This window comes from Tursiops truncatus, chromosome 11, assembly GCF_011762595.2.
Source record: "Tursiops truncatus isolate mTurTru1 chromosome 11, mTurTru1.mat.Y, whole genome shotgun sequence".
Classification (NCBI taxonomy): Eukaryota; Metazoa; Chordata; class Mammalia; order Artiodactyla; family Delphinidae; genus Tursiops; species Tursiops truncatus.
The window spans coordinates 17,344,183-17,363,724 of NC_047044.1; the positions used below are offsets into that span (position 1 = coordinate 17,344,183).

The window sequence follows — 19,542 nt, forward strand, 5'->3', positions numbered from 1 at the left end:
ATTACATGGAGTAGTTTCCAGAGGCTTCCCCTCATCTCCCCCCAGATGAATCCCAACAGCTTGTCAATTTCCAAGATTTCACAGTTAGGGAATATTTTCTTTGATGTGAATCTCTAGGACTCATAATGCCTAATGGTAATTTCTTGGAAGACCAGACTCCTTCTCATATCTAGTACTTCCTCTCTCCCACTTCAGCTTAGCACTTCCCTTGCACAGAATTCAACTTGAGCTGATTGTAAGCATTTCTCAGGAGCAACTTGGGGGCAGGGATTGGGTCATTTTAAATTCAAACCTTCTGCACTGAGCACACAGACACAGTAGGCCCCTGCTCAGTAAACAGAGGTCCCACTTCTACACCGCCGCTCACGCTGTGCCTCCTTTCTGAAGTCATCTCCTATCCCCTCTCCCACACCATCAACCCCAATTCTATCTGTCCAGCATTTGGGGCACACAGCATGTTTCCAGGGCAGATGAAAGAATCCTAGCCTGGACCCAGGAGCCCTCATGAACTCACAGACAGCATTTGGCTTCCCACATTGCTCACTGTGGGTACCTCCAGGATCCGGCTTTGCCTCATGGTCTGATGTGTGATATAATGATCCGTGCCTTCATTTGTCTTCCCCCGGCTCCTCAAGGGAAGGCTTGGTGCCGTATTCATCTTAGAATCCATCCAGAGCAGAGCACGAGACAAGAATTCATGTGCAAGTGACTTAATAAGGGATGCTCCCAGCAAAGTGGAGGGAACAGGCAGGGCCAGCTACGCAGGTGTGTTACCTGTGAAGTCACACAGGGCCTGCCAATCACAAGGGTCTCATGCTGGGTGTAACGTTCTGCTGTCACCATCCTGAGATCTTGATTTTTAATAATATTTTAACAAGGAGCCCTGCAAATTATGTTGCTGGTCCTGGGAGTAGGATAGGGGAGTGAAGAAGCCCAGCAAGGATGTAATTTCAGGCTTAATGCCAGTCTTCAACTGGATCCCATGGGGACCTCAGGAGCATAACTTCACTCTTCTGAGTTTGTCCCACCTTGGGATGATGGAGCCGGGCTAAGGGCTGCCCAGGAAGAGGTAAATCCTGGATTCTTCCCTGTCTCTGTGCATAGGAAGAAGAAACTCCAGGAGCCCAAATGCAGCCTCAGAAGCAAGTCGCAGGTGCAGCCATTAGAAACAAAGCACGTAGGGACTTCCCTGGTGGCACAGTGGTTAAGAATCCGCCTGCCAACGCAGGGGACACGGGTTCGAGCCCTGGTCCGGGAAGATCCCACATGCCATGGAGCAAGTAAGCCACAGCTACTGAGCCTGCGCTTTAGAGCCCACGAGCCACAACTACGGAGCCCATGTGCCACAACTACTGAAGCCAGCGCGCCTAGAGCCCGTGCTCCGCAACAAGAGAAGCCACCGCAATGAGAAGCCCGCTCACCGCAACAAAGAGTAGACCCCACTCGACGCAACTAGAGAAAGTCCACGCGCAGCAACGAAGACCCAACACAGCCATAAATAAATAAATAAATAAATTTTTTTTAAAAAAAGAAACAAACAAAGCATGTAGAAGCTGCAGGATGGGTGCCCGGAAACCATAAGGGGATGCAAGGGGGTGTGGGCAGAGTGCCAGAGGTGTCCACCACCACCGTCAATAGTACTTGAGTTGAATTATCAGATGTAAAGTACACGATCTAAAGAGAGTGAGTGACTTGCCCTGGGTGATCCAACTGAGAGGGATTTCAATGAAGTGACTTCCTTCCAAGGACAGATGCTGCGTCATCTTCCTCTCCCTGCCCGCCGCTATGCATAAATATGCCACCGTGAACTTGTTTCATTGACTCACCTCGCTGCGTCTGCCCACATTTGGTTAACAGCATCCCAGACGGAGCAACAAATCAATTCTTAACGCTCCCCAGCAAAACGCAAGCATCGCAGAGCAGGTTTCCACAGCAGCCTCCCTCCCGCCCCATCTCACAATACCGGTTCACGTGGTGGTAGGTCTCACCAGGGTGACGAGGGACCCTTATTTTTAAACTGAACCAACTGGGATCCTGTTTCAGGAGAAAGCCTTCCTTTAGGTCAAACCTAAATTTGGGGGTGCAGCTGCTTACAAAAGTTGCCCAAATATCCAGTTATGTTCATCTATTCACATTCGGGGTGTCAGCCTTGATTAAATGCCTGATGTAGGGACTTCCCTGGTGCTCCAGGGGTTAAGACTTCACCTTCCAATGCAGGGGGTGCGTGTTCGATCCCTGGTCGGGGAGCTAAGATCCCACATGCCTCACAGCCAAAAAAAAAGAAAAAAACCAAAACATAAAACAGAAGCAATATTGTAACAAATTCAATAAAGACTTTAAAAAAATTTGTTTTTTAAATTCCTGATGTAAGGGATTTTAAGCTTTCTGGAGAGATAGCACTACTCTTTGTCTTGAGAAGAGATGCTTTAATGAAAGGAACTAAAATGGGGGGCACGTGCACCCACTTATATCCAATTTGCTTTAGTAATTTGATATAGCTTTCCATCTGCTTCACCCATGTTCGCCCCGTGGCATGGAAGCTGTCAGCTTTCATTTTAGCATGGCCTATTTACCAAGCTCATTGACAGTCTCCAGTCTCTTCTTTCCCCTTCGGCCTGGCTGCTCAGGTTTCATTTTCCAGCCAGTTGGTGGGTTGGATTTTTAACCTTGGATCCCACTGGCTTGCTTGGGGATTATCGTCATCTTTACGGCTGTAACGGCTAACATTTACTGAATACTCACCACCTGCCAGGAATCGCTTTCAGCGTTTAACATAAATTAACTCATTTAATCTTCATAACAAGCCCTATGAAGTGGGTGCTACCATTATTCCTACTTGATAGATGATGCAAGAGTGGCACAGAGAGGTTAAGCAACCTACTCAAGGCCACACAGCTAGACTAATAGAGTTCTAAAATGGTCCCTGTGATCTCTGGCCCCCCGATATAGATGCCCTGTATAATCCTCTCCCCTTGAGCACAGAAAGGACCTGGGAATACGATATCACTTCCATGATTATGTTACATTACAAGGCAAAGGGATTTTGCAGATGTTAAGGTCCTTAATCAGTTGACTGTGTGTTAATCTAAAAGGAAGTGATGCTGGATGGGCCTGACCTTATCAGGCCCCATCCTCTTTGAGCATTCTAAAGAGGGCTTAGACTTTCTCTAAACTCAGAGAGACTCTCCTGCTGGCCTAGAAAAACAAAGCTGCTGTGATTTCTACAGGTAAAAGAAAATGAATTCTGCCAAAAACCACGAGAGCTTGGAAGGGGACCTGACCCTCACATGGACTGTAGCCCTGGCCAACACCTGGATTGCAGCCTGGTGAGACCCTGAGCACAGCATCCAGCTGAGCCTGCCCAGACTCCTGTACCACGGAAACTGGGATAATAAATGTTGAGTTGCTGTAAAATGCTAACTTTGTGGTAATTTGTTACACGGCAATAGAAAAATATAGCTAGTGAGAGGCAAGGCTGGGATACAAACCCGGACAGCCTGGGTCTAGAGTTCTCATCTTAACCCCTTTTCTATTGGCCATTCTAGACCTGGGATCTCGGATGGATGGAAAAGGAGTTACTGTATAGACTGACCAGGAGACCCAGCTCTTTTTGAAGCTTGGGGCACCCCATTCTCACCCCATCTACCCAGTGGCCACCATGTTTCAGGAGCTACGTTAGCCATAAAGCAGGCACAGAGGCAGCCAGCACGGACCTTAGCATCCAATGGGGAAGACAGCACTTAAGTGACAAAAATAAAATAAAATAATTACAACAGGTAAAGGGCTCAAAAGGAGAAGTAAAGGAGCTAGGGGAACACGTAACAGGTCCTAGGGCCGAGCAGGAGTTAACCAAGTCGAGGTGAGGAGAGGAGAAAGCTTCCTAGGCAGTGGGAACAGCATGTACAAAGGCCTGCTGGCACGGGAAACAAGTGCAACAGAGGAACTGAACCAGGTCCTGTAATGATGGGAAGGGAACGAGGGGCCCAAGATGAGGCTGAAGAGGGAGGGAGAAGCCAGCTCAGCTGAAACGGTGCTACTCATTATATCTGGTGCTGACCCTCTTCCGTCAGAGGAACTCAACACCACATTACCCTTGATAACAGGCTCATTTCACTGAGCACCGGTGGCCCAAAGTCAAATTACTGCTTTCTGAGAAGGAAACCAGAAATGCTTCCAAATTCAGCAAGCTTTGAGAGGCCCACGCTGGGACCCTGGCAGCTGAAAACAGAAATCTTTTGCCCTTTGTCTTTTCTTGAATGCGAAAATCTGAACCCTAAAGAGACAGTCTAGGCTCGTGTGGTCAGTGGGCTCCGTGAGGTGAGGGGCCACCTGTCAGCGCTTGTCAACTGAAGATAAGGCCCCCTAAAGGAAACACAGGAGAAATAGGACATTTGGGATTAAGCAAGAGAACTGCTGTCTCCTGACCTCAGGCTTAATGTCGGGGCCCTGACACACACTGCTCCCGGGCCTCTGAGTCACTGTACGGGAGCAGCGTGTGTCCTGGGACTCGTTAAGAGCCTTGGCAGGTGGAGACAGAGCACTACGCCAGGAGGCAGTGAAAGGGCACGAGACGGCCAGGGTTAACTTCTCATTGCTGTCACCTGCCAGCTGTGTGACCTAAGGCAAGTTCTTAACCTCTCTGAGCCTTGTCATCATCATCTGTCAAACCGACTTTCTACATTACAGGGTTGTGATGGTTCAAATAATGTGTGCAAAGCACCAGAACAGTGCCTGGCACACAGAGTGAGTGTGCAAGAAATGTTAACAACAACTACTACTGCTGCTATGACCACCACCACCGCCGCTATATCATCACCACCATCACCCTCATCATCCTACCAAGCACAGAACTGGCCTTACGAATAAGGGAATAACCCTTCATCTTCCACAATCCCCAAAATGGACTTAAAGGTGCATTAAATACCCAAGAAGGAGAGATTCAGAAGCTCCCCCCAAATACTGGGGGTGCCCCACTCTTGTTGCCCATGGCTGTGCAGAGAATTCCTCAAGTCCCAAGGCCAAGGAACACATTGTAATTTTGTCCACCTCACCGGTACTCTGAACCTGGGCTCACTAAATAAGCTGTTGATTGCTGTCTGGTGCCCTAATTGGTCTGACTCCAGGGAGAGGACGTGCTGATGTGCTGGTGAGAACATTCCAGGCCTTGTGGCAGTTACAGTTTGATTTAAGTTAATAAATAGGCATGTCATTTACTTGTTTAAATCCCATGGAAAAACAGCCCAGTCCCTGGGGAATCTCCACAGAAATTCCGCCTTTACATCCACAAACGTATTTCGACCATTCTTTGGGGCGCTGCCCAGACCAGAGACGGCAATAAAGGAAAACATAAAGCATTTGTATATGCTTCCCAAACGTACAGAACCCTTTCACGTGCATTATTTCACTTGCTCTGCCCCAATCCTATGAAGTATTACACTTCTTGTTTCTCAGGGGTTCGGTGAATGCTGCTTTTAAGGTTAACATGAATACACAAAAGTTCTGGCCTTTTAAAAAGAAGTTGTTAGTGACATAATTGTAAGAGGGAGTGTTGGTTAGAATGAATGGTACAGAAGGTTTTACGAGGTTCTTAAAAAGCCTTTTCTTATTAAATAACTATAAAACCTCACCAAAATAGCTCAAGCTAACTTGGGAGAAGGCCAGTCATAATTAGTGGAAAACTTGAAATGCAGAATATTTTTTTAAATGTACTTTTAATATGTGAAATCCATATAGTAAAAGGAACCCACAGTGGTAAAGCGCCTGTGTCTTTCACAAACAAACAAGACTCCGTGAATTAGGCTGGGGTCCTAAAGGAAGGGAAGCAGTCCCACTGTGTGAGCTTGGAGGAGCCAGGTCTGCCTGCTGGGCCTCAATTCCTTCATCTGAAAAGAAAAAGCCACCAAGGGAAAAAGGACTGGATCACCTCCAGGTACCTCCCAGCTCTACACGACTCCTCTTTTCTAATTATGTTCACACAATTAATTTGCTTCACAAATTCCTACTTCACGGTGAACTTGGAGGAAATGTAACATATTCTAAATGAGCAGGGTTCAAATTAATGAGCTTTCGCTGTCTTCCAGGCAGATTTGGAGACGAAAACGAAAATAGAAAAAGAAATGAGATCTAGTTAGCGCTCTCTCTAACACAGAATAGTGGGTTCACGAGGTCGACTTCCTCTCCCAGAGCACGTGTTTTACAGAAGCCTTAGAGAGGGTCAGGTATTTCGCTTTTTTTAAGAAAAAAAAAAAAGCATGAGTGAGCTGCCCATTTGTCTAACAGTGGGGAGTGAAAGGATGACTGCTGGGGTCTTTGAAGAGCACGAGACAGACACCCCCATGTGGAAGGACGTACGCTGTGGGAAATCCACCCAATTTTCCAGAACATTGGGACATTTCCAATTTCTCTCCCCAGGAAAAGATTATTCCAGTGTAGCTGCTTAGTGACAAGGTTAGGCTTTTAAAAGCAAGGTTTGATTCTTTACCGAGTGTTATAGAACTGTGCCCTCCCTAAATTCGTATGTTGAAGCCCTAACTCCCCCCACCCAGCGGGACTATAATGGAGACAGGGCTTTTAAGGAGATAATTAATTTTAAATGAGGTCATAAGGGTGGGACCCTAATCCAACAGGATTGGTGTCCTTAGAAGAAGAGGAAGAGACCCCAGAGATCTCTCTGAGAAGAGGCCCCATGAGGACATAGCACGTAGGCGGCTGTCTGCATGGCAGGAAGAGAGACCTCACCAGACATCAACCTTGCCTGCACCTTAACCTTGGACTTCCAGAACTGAGAAATAAATGTCTGTTGTTGAAGCCACCCAGTCTGTGGCATCTTTTTATGGCTGTCCGGAAACATACCAACAGAACCAGCTGAAACTGAGTGCCTGCTCCTGCCAGGCACTGTGCTGCCGGTTCAGATGCATTCTCCCATTTAATTCTCCCACCAGTCATACAATGGTAGGTACTATTATCATTTCATTTTATGTGAAGTATTGGTTTATAAATTTGTTCATTCATCCCTTCCCTCCTTCACTCACTTATTTGACAATCATGTGGCCAGCACCAGTCATTCATTCATTCAATAAACGTGTCCCCAGTGCACTTGAAACTTTCTACAGAGCAAACCGCTTTGATTCCCAGAAGGCCTGTTAAGGGCACCAAATGCATGGTCCACGTGGCCCAAGTGTGACCCTGAGACCACACACACTGAGTCTTGAGTGATCAACGTGCCTCTTTACACCCCTGTCGTCTCTGCTGCAACAGCCATTTCATACCTATTGTTTCGAACCCTCTCCCTTCTTTTTCCTCTCCTGCCAATTATGCGCTGACCGCTTTTCCAACCTCAAAACTGAGGTTTGCACATAATCGCTCTGACAATTCCCGTAGTATTGGGGCCCGAACTGAGGGCATCTTAATGAGACACATCGTTGCTCAGCACAGTGCATTTATTCACCAACCGTCCTGTAATTCAGCTCGGCAATTCACTTGCCACCCATCTTCCCCCGATAAAGCCTCCAGGCTTCCCTTCTCCAGCCTGAGACACTGAGCGGAGCCTTGTGTTTCTCCCGAGCCCCCATTCATCACGGTCATTTTGCTCATTTGCAATTTCCAGAATGGAGATCAATTGGGGCTAAAATGAAAGCATTGTTTCTTGAGAAATCTCTCATGGCAGGAAAGGGAGGCTTTGAGAGGCTGGTGCTACTCTCATATCGCAAAAGATGAACGTAATTGAAATCAAATAGCCCTTTCCTGATTTCATCATGCATTTGCAGACCGGAGAGCTGGTCGGCCAACACCCAACATTTTCTACCAAGTGCACGTGCATGCTTCATCCGCCACAGGTGGCCTGGACCACAACTGTACATCAGCAACAAAATACTGACAACCAAATGAGGCTCAGTCCTCTACGGTTTACAAACGCGCTCGTCGGCTCACCATCCTCCTGAAAGAATCACCACTGTGCTTCCTGTTTTTAGAGGTGAAGGATCTGAGTCCTGGAGTCTTCATGACTTGCTACAGAATGCCCTTGTACGGTGGGAAGGCTGGGACTTGAATTTGGGATTTCTGGCTCTCAGCATTGTCTAAAGCAGAGGTCGCCTGTGGCCCAAATCCAGCCGTGTCCATTCATTTACATGTTGTCAACAGCTGTGTTCAGACTACAAGGGCAGAGCTGAGTCACTGCAACAGAGACCTAAAATTCTGACTGTCTGGAAAACGTTCGTGGACCTCTGGTCTAGAGCTTAAGGCACCACCTTAATTGAGCACTTTGGAATGTTCAAGCAGAATGGGATGGTTTGGGATGCTTCTGGCTTGCAGTATGCGGGCAGTCACGGAAACTGAGCACTGAAATATGCGGTCGGCTGACTCTGGCTATGGTTGTGTAGCTGGTGCTGTGGCCGTTGAGACACAACCACACACCCTACTGTGTGCCTGGCATTACTCTAAGCATTTTATGGCTTTATGATCACTTAGACCTCACAACAAACCTATGAGGTATGTACGAGGATCATCCCTATACTGACGGATAGGAAACTGAAGCACAGGGAGGTCAAGTAACTTGCCTAAGGTCACCCAGCTACTGACTGGCAGGACTGTCTGCTCTTAACCAGCACGATGCGCTCCCCTCTCTGGGCTAAATGTTCAAGTTTAGGCTCATCTCAGTCGTGTATTAAGAGCTTGCCTTCGGAGTTTCCTTCTCTTGGCATCTACAACACGGGAGATGATACCTACCCTGCCGACCCTCAAAGAATCGTGAGTTTCAGTGAAGCTAGCCCCTGTGAAGGTACTTAGAGAACACTGGAAGTATTATATAATTGTGAAGGAAAATCGTGACAAATACAACACAAACTCCCAATATGTATTCAGTTTTTTTTTTTAATATATTGACTGAACACAGTGGTAGTAACTCCCACCTATGGGAACCCATCAACGCAAATGTGCTCTGATGTGAATTCAGGTGGTATGTACGGTCATAAAAGAGATGCTTACAAGTGAAAGGATCTGGGCTCTACCTTCTTGGCCTGTCCCTGAAGGGCCATGAGCTATGATGAGCCAATGCCTCAGCCAATCAGGGCTGCTGGTTCACAACTTAGATTTATTGGGCATTTTCATGGTATCTCGCTTTACGCTCAAAACGATCTCTGAAGAGGGCAGCATCACAGCACCTTCATCATCGTTACTGCCACTTTCCACACTCACACTGCTGCTGCTAGATTCTGCTTTCCTGACATCAGCGTCTCCCAGGCTTCCCTCGGACCCTGGACGTAGGTGGGAGCTTTTGTGTTAGTTTCCTATTGCTGCGGTAACAATCACCACAAAACCCATGGCTTAAGACAACACCAGTGTATTCTCTTACAGTTCTGGAGGTCACAGGTCCTAGAGTTAAGGTGTTGACAGTTTTCCGCAGAGGCTCTAAGGGAGAATCCATCTTCGTGCCTTTCCCAGCTTCTGGAGGCCACTTGCATTCCTTGGCTGGGAGCCCCATCCTCACAGCACCCTGACCTCTGCCTCTGTCGGCATCCCATCTCCATCTGCCACTCTGTCTCTGGATCCTCTTACCACCCTTGTGATTACCCTGGACTCACCCAGCTAATCTAAGATAATCTTCCCATCTGAAAATCCTTCACTTAACCACATCAGCAAAGTCCCTTCTGCCCTGTAAGGTAACACAGCCACAGGTTCCAGGGATTGGAATGTGGACATCTTCTGTGGGGCCATGCTGCCTACCACAGTTCAGGAGGCAAGTGACTACAGGCCTTGGGTTTTAAAGGACCCTGGGTCAAGGGCAAGGGCAAGGACAGTACCAGAGAGGAAGAACAGATGTTGCTCTGGTTCCCGTAAGGGGGTGTAGCAGCTCCAGCTGCACACTTCACCTCTGAGTCAGGCTTGGCTTTTACTCCCCAAATGGATCCTTTCCCTAGGCCTTGAGTAAGGTGCCCCCAAACTGGTGGCTGTGGTCTGCGGGATTCCCCAGGATCCTACTGCATAGAGCTTGAGATCAGAAGCACCACCACCTCCCAAGGTTTGCAGTGGGTTTGGACATTGCTATTTCGCAAGTTCAACTGGAACAACGGCGCAACCGCAACCGATAGACAAGCTGGGTTTCTTAGGCTCAAGAAAGACTGTACCTTGTGCATTAATCAGATAACAAATGGTAGCAATTGCCAGGGGCTGTTTTTGGCCAGGCTTTATCTCAACAAGATACTTATCATTCCTTCCCCTCAGATTGAGTTACACCCTAAAATCCTGGGGAAGGAGACTCAATTATCAATTGCAATTGACCCTCCTTCTCCTGGCTCCTGGTTTTTATTTCAATGCGATCTAGGCCTGAATCCCAATAATTTTTTTTCTTTTTAGCAAAAAAGAAAATCACTGTGTTATATGCTGGTGTCCGATAAGACAGCAATGAACAAACCAACCCACAGAAGAAGCTCATTCTGCCACTTGCTCAAGAAAAACGACACTTTACTCTGAGTGAATAACAAAAACAGTAATAATAATACATTAAAAAAAAAAAGAATTTCAGTTCCTCTAGATGCTCATTAAGAAAGGGGTTGGTGGGCTTCCCTGGTGGCACAGTGGTTGAGAGTCCACCTGCCGATGCAGGGGACACGGGTTCGTGCCCTGGTCCGGGAAGATCCCACATGCCGCGGAGCGGCTGGGCCCGTGAGCCATGCCGCTGAGCCTGCGCGTCCGGAGCCTGTGCTCCGCAACGGGAGAGGCCACAACAGTGAGAGGCCCGCGTACCGCAAAAAAAAAAAAAAAAAATGAAAGCGGTTGGTAAATTATTTCTTTTGTGCTGATCACTCAGGATCTCAGTTCTGAAAAGAGCCACGAATCAGCCCAAGAAGGTTAAAGGCGTCGTGGAAGAGAAGGCCATTGATTAACGCGAGGTCTGGAGATTACGTGTGGATTTCTATTTCTCATTCAACCCCTTTCCCTCATGACCGTGAATAACTGGGTATCAGCCACCTCTGAACTCCCGTAGTTATCTGCTAATTCCTTTCAAAAGTCACATTTCTTTTCAGGCACCAGCTTGTCTATCCTGTAAAATGAAAGAAAACCCACTGAGAGCCAAGGCCCAGAGGCTAAACTGAGATTAACCATCCTATGAATGAGAGAGACCCAATGTAGCATGTGGGAGAAAGCGGGGGTACCATTTGTGAGCCAGTCTATGTGGTGACAAAACACGTTTGAGGGACAGGTCCCAAGACAGCCTCCTCATTTCTAAATGTCATGTTAGCATGCAATTTCCCTACCAAATGAGATGAAATTTTCAAGAGGCTCCACCAGTCCTAGAATGAAGGTTCTTTGGGAATGATGATTACAGAATTACAAAGCTGCTGTGCTCAGGGGATGGCTGGGCTCACTGGTGAGCTGAGGGGCTGGCTTCCTCCGATTCAAATTTGTTCCTCTGAAAGATTACAAGTGTCCCTTGTTAATGGACTTCCAGGCTGCTCTTGAAAAGTCGAACCCAGAATGTTCTATCTGCAAAAACTAAGGGCTTAGTGTGAGTCTATCTACTTCTTTACTCTTAGTGATCAAGGGGTCTGGGGATGAGTTAACCCCTGCCTATAATTCCCTCTGCCAACTACTGCCATGGTCTGTGCCAGGCTGTGGAACCAACTGACACAACAGAAGCCCAGCGGATCTACCAATCAGTGTGGCCAACCCTTCCCCAAATGGGCAGCCCCTACCCTGGCCTTACCAAGCTGCCTGTTTGCTTTCACTGGCTCTGTGCTTCCTGCTAATTAGGAAAGAGACCTGGAATCATGCTGATTCCTGTTTGAACACTGATTCTTGGTCAGGGTTCTGGCAAGAGGATGGCAAGAGGCCGCCAAACAGTGTCTCCATTGGGCTCGTAACACAGACCCGGGGGGATGAACGCAAACAGGCCACTCCTGACAAGAATGAATGGAGGAGACAATTACAGATGGTCACTGTGCCTAGGCAGAGAAGAACTCAAAGAAGCAATCTTCCAACTCTTAAACCCTCAGAAGCACTTCCTGTAACTTGCTTATTTCAGGTACCAACTCTGGCCTGAGCAATCTTGTTCCTGGTTTAAAGATGCTCTGTCTGACTCATGAGGGGTGAGTGAGTTTCTGGGAGAAACTGAGAAGCCAGGAGAGAAGTGGCCTGCACAGGGTGCCCCATCATCCTTGCTCCCCTTCACCGCATCCTGCCCGCTGGGATAGAAGGGGCCCCAGGACCAAGCAGCATCCTTCACCCAGGTGTGCCTGGAGCACCGTGGTCACCACCTACCAAAGGCAGGCAGGAGCCGGCCTATTTACAAGTTCTCACGGGGAGGAGGGGGTTCCATCACTACTTTAAGGACCAATGAATTGAGAATCAAATGCGTTTGGGTCACCCATGTAGTCAACGCATCTCTACGCCAGCTGAGCTGGCAGAGGTGGCCTGGTCCCAAGAACAACAGGCTGAATTGTGGCTCTGCAACTCCCTGACTGGATCGGATGACCCTGCACGTGTTACTTTAAAAGCCAGTAGGCCTCTCTGTGCCTCAGTTTCCCCACCTGTAAAATGGGGGCTGCTGCATTTGAAAAGCAACGACAGGTTGTTTGAATGTGAGGAACTATAAACGTCACTGGGCAAGAGACGCTTCTCTTAAAAGTCAGTTACTAGAACCCAAACTGTGATTACAATTTTTTTTTTTTGAAAAGAACAGTGGAAAGTTTTAAATATGCAAATGTAAAGGTAAAAAAAGAACATTTACTAACGTACTTGACTCTGTGTCTCCAGCTACTGTTCTAAGCACTTGACACAAATCAACTCATTAAATCTTCCTAACAAGCCAAAGAGGTAGGGACTGCTGTTCTCCCCATTTTACAGATCAAGAAACTGAGGTACCCAGAGATTAGGTAAATGACCCACGGTTACTCTGCCAGGGAGTATGGATTTGAACCCAGGAAGCCTGCTTCCAAGAACCCCAGTTTTAACTGCTATACTATGTGGCCTCTTCAGCTAAAATTAAATAAATTATTTTCCACTCTGAGATACTTGACCAAGATCAAGCAGAAAGAGGCAGAAATTTAAACTTAGGACTTCGGGCTCTGAATTCCCTTCTCTTCCCGTTAAACTTCATTGCTTGAGATCTGCTGCGCCTGGCATGTAGAGGCAGTGGGGGGATGGGATTGGGGTGGGGGGTGGGATTGGGAGAGGGTGACACCTAAAGATGTCATTTGGAGGTAAAGGCTGGAGTGGGGTGGGGGAGCATGGAGGGTCCACCTTGGGTGCCTCCTTCCTGTTTCCTGACAAAGTGTGGTCAGGAACAGCCCAAACCGCGAGGAGAACAAACTCAGACTGCGGCCACCAAGGCAGCCCAGCTCAGCTCCTCACTCAGCTCCCCTTCACCCCAGGAACTCAGCACGCAGAAAGGATGAGGCCTTTTAAAGGCATCACAGTGGCCTTCGCTTCCAGGGTCCCCGTTCAAAGTCACGTTTTCTTCCTCCAAGTTGAGCCAGTTATGAACATTCAGGGCGTCCAGAGGACCCGAGAGGCTGCCCATCCACCTAGCCCACCATGGGACTGAAGCTCCCTGCCCCCGACAAGCACCCCATGCAGCACAAACATAGCATCTGTTTTCTAAGTTTCCAGAAAGCAACAGCGTGCCAGGCTCCACGAAAGGTAGGGACCTCTGTCTCTGAAATCCACGCAGACTCTGTACCACCTGTCCTTGGTCATCTAATACATGGACAGCTGCTTCTTCTAGAAGCCCCCAGGGAGCGGACTGTTCTCTCAGGAGCCCTCTCCAGTGAACACTGCTGCAGACCACCTGGGACCCTGTTAAAATGCAGGTTTCCATTCAGCAGGCTGGGGTGGGAGCCAAGGCGTTTCTAACAAGCTCCTAAGTGATGCCAAGGCTGGTGGTCCCCGGACCTGTCTTTGAGTAGGAAAAAGCCAGCGCAAGTGGTTCTCAAACTGGGTTGCACACTGGAATCAACTGGGCGCTTTTAAAAAAGTACCGACACCCCAGAAATTCTGATTTAGTGGATTGAATGTGTGGATGCTTTAAATTTCCTTTTTTGATTCTGAAGTGCAGCCAAAACAGAGACCCTCTGCTCTAGAAGGTGGAGTTCCCTTTTAACAGGTAGAAGATGAGCCAGTTCACGGAGCCCTGCCTTCCAAGTGATCTGAGCTTCAACTTGCTCATGTGTCCCCAGCATCATTTCCTCCTTTCTGGCTTTTGTCCCTGAATAACAATAACAGCAAACAGCAAACAGCGAACACCTATGTCGGCCTCATTCTGTGGATTCAAATTTAATCCTCACAAGAACCCTATGAGGTGGATGCTAGTAATGTATTATCCCCATTTTACAGGTGAAAAACCTGAGGCACAGAGAAGGTAAGAAGCTTCCCCAAGTCACAGCTGGCAGGCGGTGGCTCTGGGGTTCCAGCTGGTTCTAAGGCCCATGCTCTTAACCACGGCTAGGGAGGGCCTCAGACATGCCCCTTTCTCTCAGAACTTTTCCCCAAATACCGGGACAGGATGTGAGGGCTGGATCCAAGCAAGCAGTGAGCTGGCCGAGCTCTCCACAGCCAAGCCCTGCACTGGCGAGATGCCGTTACAGCTGTGGACGTATCTGTGGACATCCCGTAGGGCACAGGCTGGAGATGGAACAGACAGGCGGAGCGGTTTCTCCAAGAGTTCAAATGACTGCCAGAACTGTATGCTGGCCATTCTGTGGCTTTCAACCCCTGACAGAAGACAAAGGGGAGGAAACATTGCAACAGGCCATTTTAGGCAGCAGCGGAATCTGCCTGGGCGTCCCACCCCTGTGGCATGTTCCAGCTTCCTTCCAGAGCAGCTCTGCACCCGCCAAGGCTGGAGCAGGGCCAACCTGGCAGTGTCCTCCGGCATGGTCATGTAGATACTGAACAGCAGACTATCAGCTGGAGACGTTGGAGCTGCAGACTTTTCTAGAAGTCAGGAGCTACTGTCAAACCGGTTTTCACGCATCCCTGGGGTGCCGGTCATCACCAGAGGGGCATGGATGGGGTGCCCGCCCAGGAGGGACGGTGCTCCAGTTCCCTGAGAGTCAGGACGTCCTCTCCCCTTAGCTGGTGTTTATGCGGGGGAGGGCAGGACCAGATGGTCCTCTGTGTGTCACCTCTCCTGTGTCTTTGCTCAATCGGGGTGACAAAGGCTACACAAACACAGGAGCACAGACAGTGCACACACTCCCACGTGCGCACACCTCGTCTAACTTCCTGGTCCATCTACGCTCCTCTAGCATCGAGTACCAAACTCAAATAGCACTTTGTTTTGTGATGGTCAGTTTCCTGGCCTGAGTTGCCCGCTAGAGTATGAACTAATAGAGGGCGAGGACTTCCTTGTCTTAAGCGCCCCAGCATCTAGCCCAGCGCTATACACACAGCAGGTGTCACTGGTTGCACTGCGCCACCCCTCCCCCGCCCAATCCATGTGTTGAAATCCTAGCCCTGGTACCTCAGCAGGTGACCTTATTTGGAAAGAGGGTCACTATAGACTAAAGATGAACTCCTATTAGAGCAGGCGGGCCCTGATCCACTGCGTTTGGAGTCCTTATAAAACAGAGAGATTTGGACACAGACGCACACAGGGAGAACGTCATATGAAAACAAAGGCAGAGACTGGGGCGATGCTTCTACGAGCAAAGAAAGCCAAAGGACAGCAGCAACCTGCCAGGAGCTAGATAAGGGGCATGTCAGATTCTTCCTCGGGCTCTCAAAGGAACCAGCCCTGCCGACACCTTGATCTCGGACCCACGGCTCCCAGAAATGGGAAACGATACATTCTCGTGGTTTAAGCCGCCCAGTTTGTGGTCCTCTGTTAACGGCAGCCGTAGGAAATGAATACGGTAGGTATATAATAAGGGAGGGAAGGAAAGACGGCATCCAGCAATTTCAGTCCCATTTCATTCAATGCATTTTTACTGGGTTCCTAATTGTGCCACCTGCTCTGGAAGAAGGAGGGAAGGAGGGAGGAGGGAAGGGAAGAAGGAAACAGGGCTGAATGTGGGCTATGTACTGAGGAAGGGCGAGGTCTGGATTAAGCAGTCCCCTCCCCGACCCTCCCCCCCATTCCTTCTGAGTCTATGACTCACTTTCTCCAGCTCTTTCAAGCATCCAATTCCCTGTACCTGTTCTCTCCACGCTCCCCACACTGTCACACGCCAGTCTCAAGACAGAATCTTATAAAACCGAAGCTGAGACGTTAGGACAGCACTGTGACGCTGAGCAGGTTCCTGGGCCGTCGCTACCGCGAGCTGGCCAAAATCTGGATTCCCACGGTGGGCGTGTGGGGCGCCACGGGCGCCGTGGGAATGGTGGGGGCCACCGGCTGGCAGCTGATTCTGGACTGGGTGCCCTACAACAACGGCAAGTTTAAGAAGGACAATTAATGAAACCGACGCCCCTCAGCCGCCTCTGGAATCTGGTGGTGCTGCCTACTTCCATCCGCATGTGAAACAGCCCATGCTCTTGGGATGGACCTGGAGGAAACACACAGTTAGACTTTCTACGCTTGTGAAAACAGCTTTGGTGTGTGAACGCACACAGCATTAAACCTCTCTCTGAAAAACTAACAAACAAAACCTAAGTTGAGGTGAAATGACCAGTGTCTTTCTAAGGGTCAGCCCTTCCATGGTCCTTGCACTTGGACTTTTGGAAGGATGTTTTTTTGGAGAAACGTCAGGCCTCAGCCTGGAGTGGAGATGTCCTCTTCAGACCAAGGACCTACTGGGCCCCAGCAAGCCTCCCGCCTTGACGGTTGGCTGCCTCGGCGTCTCTGGGGGCACGAAGCCCTGGTCGCCTCCTCAGCATGACCTCCACACACCGGGCTAGCTCAAGGCCCAGGGACAGGCGATTCGCTCAGTGCCAAGCACCTACTGAGCTCCTTTTCTGTGGCTGGACGCAGTGGCCACAGGATACCAAGATGAATGACGCAGACCTTGCCCTCACGAGGCTCAAAGCCTACTTAGATCATCTCAAACACATAAGATAAGTGTCACGAACGAGGGGAACATGGGCATGGGGGTGAGGATAGACTTGCACTGTCCAGTATGACTGTCACCAGCCATGTGTGGCCATTGAGCATGGGACATATGGCCAGCCCAAAGTGAGATGTGCTGTGTCAAATACACAGGACTTCATAAGACTCAGTACAAAGAGTGTAAAATATCTTAATATTTTTATCGATTACATGTAGCAATGATCATACTTTGGTTATACTGGGTTAAGTAAAGTATATTATTAAAATGAATTTCACCTGGTTTTTGTTCTACTTTTTAAAATGTAGCTGCTGGAAAATTTCGAATAACATATACAAGTCACATTACATTGTGAGTAGGCAGCACCATTCTAGAAGGACATTTAACCTGAGTTTGAAGGGGGGCGGGGGGGAATCAGGGGGAGCTTCCTGGAGGAGTTTTCATCTGAGCTAATATGAATTTAAAAAAACAGCATCGACTGAGCAGCTTGCCACATGCCCGGAACTTGCTATATATATTCTAATTTAATCCTTAATAACCGAACAGTTAGTACTTTATTCCTACTTTATAAACAAGGTCTGAAGGGTTTGAAAAGGTTCAGCTGTTGGCCCCCGAGTTCACAGTAATTCGTGGTGGAGGCAGGGTGGAAACCCTGCTCCCCACCAGACCTGCAGGTCAAGAGGGAGGCCGGATGGGAGGAAGCTGATGCCCACTCCACCCCACCCCCTGACACCGTCTTTCCTACAGAGAATTTGAGAGCAAGCCAGGGCTTTGTCTCAGCTCTATGCATTCCAACAAGGTTAAAATCCAGTTGGCCGAGAAGCTCCCTGAGTTGTATAATTTACAGAAAAATCAAATTATGTAGAGACCTCTTATAATTGAGGGTAATTTAGGAAATAACTTTCCAAAGATGGCAGACTTTACAGCTGTGTTACCATTTGGAAATTGCTGAGGTTGTTTTGTCACTCGAATGCCCTCCTCTCATTGAAATATGCCAGCTTATATCCACACAGCCTGACACAGAAAAACCCCATTAGAGCACCGAGCTAACCAGATTTGAATATACTGGGTCAAATTAGGCTTCCAGAAACAGAACAACTGCCTATAAAAACAGCCTGAATGAAACGTGGACCAATCGACGAAATCAATGGCCTCGCATTAACACGGCCCAGAGATGGTCTTATTTAACAGGTCTTAATGAGGCCACTTAGCTACGTGCTGTGGGTACAACAGACACAACCACAGGAGACCTTTAAAACTTAACAGCTGAATCTGCCCATTTTCCAGGATGTGGGTTGAGTGTACACACACACACACACACACACACACACACACACACACAGGCACTCATAGCCTTAAAAATCAGCACAGCAAGCTTCCCTATAACTGAGTCTACCAGACACGTAACATAAATCAAAATTTTTAGGTAGTGCTCGTGATGGATAGCTAGCTAGTAGCTTCCAGGCAAGAGGAAATCATCTATTTTATTATTATTCAACAAAATAATCTTATTATTATTATTCCAAGTGCACACCTGCCAAATGTCCGAGCCTGCAGGACAGGGACCAAGCATGGTCCCAGACCCCCTCAGGGAAGTCCCAGGTGACCTAACTCAACCCAGATCACTGACGGCTACTGACTATCACCACCTCTGCCCTGGGCACCATCCTAGGTGCTTTTCATACACGATTTTAAATCTCACAAACCTGCAAGACTGGCATCATGCTCCTATTTTACAGATAAGGAAACCGAGGCTTCCAGAGGTTAAGTAATTGCCCCACGTCATACACCTGGGCTGGGATCCCGCCCTTCCTTCCAGCATCCAATCACCTTTTTCAACCCGAACTGCATCCGACTCTAGATTCGCCATCTGTCCAGGCTTGACTGGAAATCCGACCAGGGCGCCTTCCCTGGTTCAAGAATAATGAAGCCACTGGCCACAGTGGAAAAGGCGGCCCATTGTCCCCGGGTTTTGCAATGGACTCTGCTCATCTATTGTAATTTGCAATTAATAATGAAGCATCCTCCCAAGTGCTGTATGTAAGATCAAGCTGATGTAATATTTCATCTTTGCCAGCCAGCTGCCGTTCTGCTAGCCTGACAGTAAGTAATATCTTTGCATAAGGAGCCGGTCCACAACTAAATCAATTAATCCCTCTTTGGCTGGTAGACAGCTGTTGGGTCAATGCAAGATAATTAGAGGGACTCGTCATTTACCAGGTGGTTGGTAATGAAGGGATTAATTGACCAGAGTTGGGGGCTGTACAATGTCTGCTCTCTCTTGCCTTCCCCAGTGGACACAGCCATTCAGCATTGTTCTTCCTGAACGATTCTCAAGGCAGAGAGCCCTTTCTCCCTTTCATGCTTATTTGTGGGACTGAAGCTGATCCTTCAGAAGCGCCCACCTGATGTCTGGCTTGGAACAAGTCTAGGTTCTCCTTCTTATGGGATCAAGAGCTAAGTGGCTCAAGTTTCGTTTACACAGGGCTCCATCCAACATTCTGCCCTAGGGCTCCGCTTTTTGGGTTTGTTCACATCACGAGTCTCCAACACTCAGGGCGTT

At 48.4% G+C, this 19,542-nt stretch overlaps 1 protein-coding gene and 1 pseudogene across 4 annotated transcripts in view; one reads left to right on the forward strand and one right to left on the reverse strand.

Moving 5' to 3' along the window:
- CHST11 (carbohydrate sulfotransferase 11) overlaps positions 1-19,542 on the reverse strand; it is a 286,833-nt gene that overhangs the window by 127,970 nt on the left and 139,321 nt on the right. The window lies entirely within an intron of this gene.
- On the forward strand, positions 15,840-16,391 carry LOC101337601 (cytochrome b-c1 complex subunit 10 pseudogene; annotated as a pseudogene).